The 9,782-nt window shown below is 48.2% G+C and overlaps 1 long non-coding RNA gene across 1 annotated transcript in view; it reads left to right on the forward strand.

The window, feature by feature from the left end:
* Positions 1-8,481, forward strand: part of LOC126581072 (uncharacterized) — a 28,326-nt gene extending 19,845 nt beyond the window's left edge. Inside the window, exon 3 of the long non-coding RNA XR_007609138.1 lies at positions 8,393-8,481. This is a non-coding gene — a long non-coding RNA (uncharacterized LOC126581072). The remainder of the gene's footprint in view (positions 1-8,392) is intronic.
* The last annotated feature ends 1,301 nt before the right edge of the window (positions 8,482-9,782 follow it).

The raw sequence follows: 9,782 nt of genomic DNA on the forward strand, positions 1-9,782 counted from the left end.
GACCAGCGTGGAAAGCCTCGCTGGCCGGGGGGACCACAGAGTGCCTTCTTGTAACGGTTGAATGATGATCGGCTCGGCAAGAACCCGGACTGCTGCTGCTGCTGCTGCTGCTTCTATGGCGCGGATTGTGGCACTAGGAATGCCGGATTCGATTACATCATCCAGCAGGTCTCGACCTCAACGCTGATGAAGCGATATCATTGCGAAAGGGCGCATTTGGGATCCTTTGGTTTGATGAAGGAGACACCAGAGCCGGTCTTTGATAGTGTCATTCGCTGTCCGGAGTCGAGTGACTTAGTGTTTCTTAGCGTTTTCTGTGCTCGTGGTGTTCTTCTTTAAGTAGGAACTTAAAATGTGGAAAGCAAAGAAAGCAAGAAGCAGTACATAGAGTGACTATCCGATGTCCCACATGATGCCACTGTTTTTGAGGACGGCCTAGCGCCACGATTTGTTGATAAAAAAACCTCCCTCAATTTTGCTCGCGCAAAATGCCACGCCAGGGCCTCATTACCCACATTATGTTCGCTTTCTCGTGTCTTACGCGTGTCTGCTCGCGAATTCAGTTCGCGACACTTTCTTCCCCTGGATCGAGTGGTCGATCCACCATTTATTCCACCTTGCTACCGGACTGCAACTCCCGAACTACCGCGCGTTGCTTGTTAAGGTCCGGCCATCGGTTTTCGGTGGGTTGCCAATTTTTTCTTTGCCCTCAATGCAGGCTGCCGCTGCAGGTTTTACTCTAAAAAAGCCCTCCCAGTTTCAGGCGCGCGCGCTCTCTCTCTCTCTCTCTGCTTCATTGCATCGGTCCGGGTCCACGGTATTATTTTTTGGTGTAGGTCATTCAGTATCATGCCCCTCCCGACCACCACCACCAGGAACTGCAGCGCACTGCAAATAAAGCCAAAGCAATAGAGAAAGGCACCACTACCGGCAGATTGCTGCAGCACTGGAGTGCCATGGACTGGGACTTTCTCCCTGTGATTGTTTCGTACCACCGGTGGATCAAGAAGAGCAACTACTTCCTTCCTGTGGCCACCGTGCAGCCGAACGTTCGTACACAACATTCCTACCGATGTGTTCCGATGATCGTATCGGCATCGGCATCGGCATCGGGAAGCGGTTGCTCCGGCCGTCCGTGATGATAATGATGATCGACCGGCAAAATCGAGCCCCCGGTGAGCCGGCCACCCAACCAGGGGCATATGATTGCCGATTGGCGTGATTCATGAAAAGCTTTTCGCTTATAAGAGAGGGAGCCTTTTTGGCCACTGTGGCGGTCGTGAGTGGGTGCGCCAAAATCGAGGTTAGGCCATTGTGGGTTGATGAACCATCATCACCATTTTCACCTGTCCCAGTGGATTCGATTTCTCCATGCCCCTGAGGGAAGTTGTGGCGTTATGATGTGGTGGCAGTGGCCATGCGGTAGTTCGTTGCATATCTTTCGTATTCTCTTCTTATCATAACGTCTGGTTGTGGTATGAATTGTGGCTTGAGACCTCCCGGGGGAACTGCCCTCTTTACGCAGTTGCCTGTTGGTTGAATCGGTGTTTGCTCGGTTTTTCAATAACTGTAACACCGAGCGAGCAAAAGTTTTCCAATTTAACTTTAGCGAGACACTGAAGAGAACACTTCAGGGATGTTCGGGGAGCGCCATTCATTCTCTCTGGTACGTTGAGGCAAGGCTGCTGCTGCTGCGCGAATTATCCTGCACCTTCGAGAGCTTTTCCTTGCCATTTTTAATGAGTTTTACGGTTTCGCACACTGGCTAAACTTCTTCTCAGCACAGGAACAACTCTACTGTTCCGTTTTTTTCTTGGTAGTTACAGAAAATGATCATTTCGCGCTTGAACATTCCGAGTTTTCTTCCGTTCTAATTAATCCAAATGGTGCAGTTCACATTTACATATCTAACAGGCCCGTCAGATATGTTACCGATGATAAAACGTAATCCAATAGGTAGCATCTCTCTCCCTCTCTCTACAACAACGCCGATGACCTTGCGTGGCCCGGGGGGAATATGCTCGCTCGAAGCTGGACCAACGGACCTAACCAAGGTCGCCATTATGATCTCGCTCGCATTATACGCAGTGGCTAATGCTGGCTGCTGCCCTTCGCCGTTCCCTTCCGTGTAGCAACTCCCAACAGCAGCAGCAGCAGTCCATTACCGAAATTACGACACGTTGACTGCCGTAGCCTTCCGGCAATGGTCACATGGCATGGCATGGCATGGCATGGCATGGCATGATGGTGATTTGCGTGCTTCCTGTACCATTGTTTTGCCACGCCACCGCACCCGCCGCCACGGTTGGGAAACGATGAGCTCAGGCAATGGCCGGGCCCGACCGGCGGCCCAATGTCCCACGGCATCCGAATCCGGCCGAATGCGTGCAGTTTCCACTTGACTGCTGCTTTCCACGACTATACTGGTGGAGAGGAATTAGAGAAGAACGGGCGAGTACTAAAATCAACCGGCGAGCCATCCGAAGCCTTGACTTTGCCGAGAACACAAAGCAGATGATCTAGGAAGATGACGTCATGTGTTCGTGGTTTTCCCTGGTTTGTTGGGTGAAACTAATGCTGATTCAGGGGTATGTTTATAGTACACCATTGGCTTGGCACGTGGTGCTGCTACATAATATTAACATGTGTGGAGGCGATGAGATAATACATTAAAATGCAAAACTCCTCTAACGATTCGGTATTCCTGGTGACATTCTAATCCGTCATCCAGGTGAAGAGTTCTAGTGGAGCATAAGTACAAGTCCGGATTGATTGTAGGCTTTTCCGATGACCGGTGTGCTTCACCGCCCGATTGACAACGATCGCCATGATCGGCATCGACGGCAGTAGTCACACAGGCAGTCCACCTTTTTGGTCATCCCGTACGCACGCACGCACGCACCGATGTTCCCTGCCGCGCATTATGCTGTATTTGTGTTGCTCTCGAACTGATCCGTTTAAAAATAAAACACGCAACAAACACGAGACGGCAGACAGTGCGACGTGCAGGCCGCCAACTACACGGCAGCTCGCTGGGTTGGGCCAAATGAGCGTAGATTTAGAACCGCTCACCACGCATACAACACCTCACGTTGTGGCGTGCCGGTGACAATCCGCGATGACGCGATGCGTTGGTCGTTTTGGAAAAAAAAATTCCTATTTTCGCCCCGTTGGATACCATCGGAGGAACTCGGATGCATTCCATTCCATCGTATGCTCTGAGGAGAGGGATCCATGTTTTTGTTGGTCGCTTTTTCGCATGTTGTTGGTTGTAGCCCTGCAGAGCATATAAATTGCACTACATCATCCCACGCGCCACTGTTTGGGGGGTGCAAGGGAGGGATTGTGAATGTGATTTTGCCTCCAACGGCTCCAACTGTTTTCTTTGTGTCTTGGAGTGCCTTTACATGGCCGTTCATCTGTGGTGTGTCGCCTTTGCTCGGGGGAAAAATGGCCGATCTTCACACGGAAATGCGGTCCCGAAGCTGAAGTGGAAAGCGAAGAAGCGGGCTGCAATGTTGGCAATGGAACATCAAGAATCGGTGGTAGTGGTGGTGGCGGTGGGAAGGGGAGGGATAATCTATTTTAAGCTCATCGTCGTCTTTGGTGCACTGGCTGCTGCTGCAGCAGAGTGCGCGCTCTGGGCATACGGCGAGCCAACGAGCACTTTTGGCTCCGATGGGGCGATGCATCGGCAATGCACCAGGCGCACACACAGTCCGTGGTGTATGTGGAATGTGCATCGTCGAAGCGACGTGTGTTCCGTTGTTCGGTTGCAGCTCGGCTGTGGCCCGAATTACCACCAACCGTTCCGTTTGGCGGCCATCCAGTAGTGCGTACGTGTGCTGTGCTGCAGGCATGTGATGTGCTGTGTTCCATTTCACACCCAGGGGGGGGGGGGGGGGGGACATACAGCATTGGGAGCGGCGCATTATCGAATGGGATGCATGCAGATGGGGCCATTGAATTACGATTTTGCTTCTTCTAAGCGATCAAATCAATGAGAGAGAGGATTCTAGCTGGCTAAACTTGTGATCTGGGACACGAGTGCGCACACGAGAAAACTTGCAAACTAGGACAACCTTATAGCATGTTTGAATGTTTATGAAGACTGCTGATAGTATGTGTAATTACCAGCAATATGACTTGATGAGTAAGAAAATATCATGTTTTAGGTATTTTTCGCTGTTTCCATGTAATTTGGCATCACTAGATACTTATGTTATCCATGGTTTTGGTACCAATTAGGACCTTGAGCTCTAATTTAACAGAGATTTCGCAAAATCTTAACTAGGCTTCTACACAACGTAGTAAAATTGCAGGAATACATAAACATTCGAGGCAGTTTATACTTATAGTATTCTTTCGCACTTTAGTTAAGGCCATTTTATGTTGGATTTGTGACATTTTATTCTAGAATGGATTGTCTGTTCGCGCCTCTTTTAACTGGAGTTTAGTTTGGCAATTTTTTTTTAGGAACTTCAATTAATCCAGTGGAATTATGTTTCTTGAATTAAATAATCTTATAATTTAAAAAAATAGAAACTATTCATCCTTACGACAAGATTGCGCCTTGGAATCAGTCAAGGGAAATGGATTTTCATCAAACACTGGCTATTGGTTTTTAAAGCTCAGAATTAACAATTTTTTTTCGGTTAAAGACCGATCTTTCAAATGTTTTTTTTAATAAATAGGCTGTTTATTCAACATAAAAGAGTATTGTCCACTAAATACAAACACAAACCAACTAAACAGTATCAATAATCTCACTGGTGTTCTAAATATCTCCAACCACAAATGCCCGTGTGTCTTGTATTGTGGTGCGTTTGTTCTACACCGCCACCATTACGGTTCACGTGTTCACAGCACCTGGCGTGTAAGTAGCGATTGCACCACGCTAATTGTTCAACTGCTGCAGCAAACAATCATTAGCGTCTCCGACTGTCGAACGCATGACATCATTGGTTTCGTTTGATTCCATTGCAAATTCCACTCTCGCGACAAGCGACCAATCATCCAAAAAGCAAGCGAGGAACCGCAATTGTCTCCCCAAGGGGCTGAGAAAGGAGTGCATTCACCTTTCGGCCGTTGGTCACCAATCACCAACTTTCTAACCTTTCCCGTTAAACGATGACGATGCCCCGCTCATTCCGTTTTGTGCGAAACTTGCTGATCCGAAACGCGGAACGCAACGTGTGCGATCACATTCCTGCAGCGTGCCTCCCCCCGCAGAGAGAGGCATGCGAATTAAAGATGACATCATAAGCCGAGTGCGCGTACGGCGCAAAAATGGCGCACCACACCACACATCGCGGTATTGTCCGGATGGACGCATCGCGGCATCGCGCCGTGTTCACCTTGCGGGGCGTGCGTTAGTGCGCGTGACGGCGAGGCGGTCTCTTTGGCGAGATCGTGCGATTAGAACCTTGCCACGACATCATCGCACACACCCCTTGACCACCTTACCGTTTCATCACAACAACAACAAACCGAAGGGGGTGACCGTGTCCAGTAGGCGCGAGTGTTGGTGCGCCATTCTGCGCCGTAGAGATAGAACCACGGGAGACACCGGGGGAAAAACGTCAATCTGCCCGGTGTGGCCGACACACAAAGTTCAAGTTGTTACTTCGCTGTGTGCTGGCTGCGGATGGTTCATGATCAACAGCATCATCCCCCCGGAACGTCACTCGAATTGGAGTATCTGCCACCCTCCTCTGCACCGTGCTATTGTTCCGAGCAAATCACAGAAAGAGGTCAGCAGCGCATCGCATGGCTACACAATGGCGCACAATGGCACAAAACACGGCGCATGGACAGTAGCGGACAGTGCCAGACCGCACCGCACGCGGATTGAAGCTGTCATAAGCCGCGACAGAGGGGGTCCGTCCCTGACAGGTTGATGCGCACCCGAGGTCAGTAGTGTGCGCGAACGGCACCTTCGGACGCTTTCCGGTCTGTGCAAATTTCGGCCAACCGTTTTTTTTTTGCTTCTGTGTGGCACAAATAGACGGGAAGAAAAACGGCAAAACGACGAAGATGAGGGAAAATGTTAGGAAAAGCGCTCGACCAATGGCCGCACCGCGACGCCGGGAAGAGGAAGGGAAAGAGTCGCGAGAGGACGCGGCATGTTTGACCGAGATTCGGCATTTGAATGGGCGAAAAGCTACGCGGGGTTTGGCGCCGGTGTTGCGCCGGTGTGTGATGTCATGGCCACGCCACGGTTGTACCACCCGGCTGTGTTGACGTCGGAGTGCGGAGTATCGTGGGGCCGTTCATCATTTCTAGGCGCCATTTCTAGTCCCTTAGCGACGGGGGCACACCTTTCGTAGTGCCCCCTTTTCATGCGGCACCGTGTCTGGGGCATTCCGGGAGCTCAAAGCCATGGTTGGTCGTGCCAAGTGGCTAAGAAGTCGATGGGCGGCTTCTTCAATTTAAACTCGCCCCTCGCACCGCGTTTGCTGCGAATTGTTCAAACCTTTCATTTGCTGATTGCAAACGGAGGTCGGGACAGGATGCCATTCAAGATGTCTACTTGTTCGCTTGCTCGCTTGCTCGGACGGACGGAAGGCTGATCGATGTGTCCATCACTGTCATTGTGGTGCAGGCGCTTCTCGCCGGGACATGGGGCGAACCGGGGTCCGACGAGTTTCGCGATGTGTACTACTCAGTATTCTCCGTCAAGCCGGAGCTGTCAATTCCGCTTTCGGTTCGTTCTTTTCCATTCAATATGATAGGATTTGTGTCGGAGGAATCCGTTGAGGTAGGTCGCGTAACTAGACCTAGACGGTTTTAGCTGGGCCGGGGGGTCCATCCAGTTCCAGTACAAGCCCCCCTCCCCTTCCGGATGGATTTACGATGAATGAAGTTGCCAGCCATTCATTCGGATGACTAGATAATTCTTAATCCCCGGACAGGAGGTCTGTAGGTAAATCCAGTGGTTGGACTCCGGCTCCACTCCGGCACTGGTGGAACGCGGGTGGTCTATTTCTACAAGACCTCCCTCCCAAAGGCACTATAAATTAATAGGTTTCTCACCTTTTTTTTCGCTCTATCGCCATCACCGTGCTCGTGTTATTTCCATTCCGTATTTTTTCTGTTGCGCAGCGTCGCAACTCCGAAAGCTGGTAATTTATTGTTGGTGCACCGGGCCGGAAGCCGGAGGAAAAATAAAAATAGATTATCCACTTCCACCTCGGCTCGGCTTGCACACGCGCCCGTGTCCAACCTGTCCATGTTCCGAGTCCGAGAGTCCCACAACCCCCCCGTTTGGGGCTTGAGTCTACCGAACGGTAATAATTTGCCTATTTTAGACTCTATTTTCTCCCCGGGTGCAGGGCCCGGGTTTCTGGAGCTGAAGAAGTTTGGTTCAACGGTTTCACCTGGGAAATAAGGAGAGAAAGAGAGAGAGAAAGAAGTGTGAAGTTGCAAATTAAGTCGTCCATCTTTCGTCCACGGTTTCGTACGTCCAGGGCCTCCTATCTGGAGTTTCCCGGTGTTTGGATCTTTTGGTGCTGGTCCAAGATTGTAGGACGGAGATAGCGTGGCCCGGGGGGCTATAGACGGAGGGTGGTTCGGCGGAGATACGATGGAGAAGGAAGAGGGTGATAGTAAAGTGTGAAAAGGGCTAGAGGGCTGTTCCGGCAAAACACACATTACGGTGCCGAGGAGCCGTATCGAAACGAGTGATCGGTCGGGAAACGTGACAATAATTTCCTGCATAAACGGCCCGTAAATCATACTGCGTGTGCCCGGGAATGGCTGGGAAATGCCCCTACACTTTGCCGTAGCCTTTAGCTTCAGGATATGGTTTACGGTTACAATCTGGCCCATGGATTGAAATCGGCAAATATCTCTCAGCCACTGGTTGATGTGCAGTCAAGCCACCAGATAGGGCGCTCCGTCTTGTGGTTTGCCTATAGATTTGTGCACGCCAAAAACTGCTGAATCAGCTTTCCTGTGTGCTAGCAGGCAACACTTGACCCGCGGCTGTTGATTTCTTCTGGTGAGCTGGCAATGTTTCGTTATCTATCTGCCGATAGTACGATACAGTAAAGGGGGCGAGTGTTGGATAAATGATAAAAAAGTACGAACTTTCTGACCTGGTTGGGGCCGTCCGCCGGTTTATTCGTTCAGAAGTGACGGTGTTATCTGGAAGACGGCTTGTCTTCGGCAGATTTCATTTTCTTTTTATGGCACCGGTCTTGGGTCTCGAATTTTCTCCTTGCTGCGGTTCGTTCACCGCTGGTGGCTTCGAGGCCCGGTTCTAGTTTGTTCTGTGTTGCCGAACGTTGCGAAATTGATGCCGGTTCTCATGATGATTATGTTGATGAAATTGGTGCGAAATATGAACCGCTAGCTAATCTGATTTTCTTTTTTTTTCTTCTCTTTTTAGGTAAGTGCGATTTCTCTTTTTCTGGAAAGCAACAAAGAAGTTGGGGAAGTGCGGCAAACAATGCGGAAAACCAGTTTCTTTCGCGGTGCTGGAGCTATAGCTGAGCTGATGTTAAAGTGGACTCGTTGAATTAAGAAGTAGAGCTTTAAGAGACGAGGATGTTTTGTAAAATGTCGGATAACGAAGACAAATCACTTTACTGTCAAGGATAACATTAGCATTTTAGATTATAATCATCTTAACACCAATAGGATTATTACTGGCCGATACAGTGCATTAGGTGTTTGCGGTTTTGAAAACAGATTAAGATATTAGATAAGATAAGAATATGCGGGAAAGGAATGGGTTTGAACTCACAGGAAACGCTCAGCAAATTATTCGCACCACTACGTTAGGTACAAGTGTAGATGGTGAAGGAAAAATGGCACGATAATCAATTAGGTAAATTAAGGGATTCAATTAGGGTTATTCATGACATGATTTTTCTATCATCTGACCACTGTACCATTATGCAATGAAGTCACGAAGTCAGGTAGCAAGCACGAGCTATAGGCAATTTAGGATCAAATTACGTGACTGGGAATTTCAATACATTAAGAGCGTTCCGTCTTATAGCGTGAATTGATCTTGCGAGAAGAATGAGGAGCTCAAATCTTCATTTCTTATTTTTGAATTGGTTTTCTTTGATACAATTGAATCCTTTAGAACGCTTAAGAAAAGGGTTATGTAAAAAAAAAAGGTCTGGCAAGTAGAAACAAAACAGAAATATACAATATTGGACAGATAAATGCAATGAGATATAAACTGTAGTTTGTTGCAAGGTTCATGATTAGAAGTAGAACTTTTCCCTCTCTTTTATTTTTTTTCAAATACCATCCAAATCATCGTTCACAACAATGGCACGGTACATTCGGACGATGATGTAAAAATATAAATTATAATGTTTTCGGATGTGTATATGATGATAACTAGATAATGATGGCATAATGCAGTCACCAAAAACGTTTCGCACAGGCGCAGGTCCATTACGAGCTAAATTGGCATAATTGCAGTCATAAAATGAACCGTGCAAAATTACATAAGCAATTGCTGTGTCGTTGTTTACCGAACCATGTCTTGATATTAGGCATTAGATTAGATTTCATTGAAAGATCATTACGCAGATGTTCATTCTATTTTCAACTTTGAAATGCCTCCAAAGATGGTAAAACATCTGACGCTCTTACGTTAATTTAGAGGTTCATGTTAGTAGTATAACTTGAGATTTCGCATATTTACATTATGTTCGGTTGATTAGTATGGAAGTTGTAGGTCGGCGAAACAAGTTCACTGAACTAGGTAGATTCTATAGTAGAAAAATAACTAAAATCCTAAATAATTAGACAATTTT

The sequence above is a fragment of the Anopheles aquasalis genome, chromosome 2 (assembly GCF_943734665.1).
Source record: "Anopheles aquasalis chromosome 2, idAnoAquaMG_Q_19, whole genome shotgun sequence".
Taxonomy (NCBI): Eukaryota; Metazoa; Arthropoda; class Insecta; order Diptera; family Culicidae; genus Anopheles; species Anopheles aquasalis.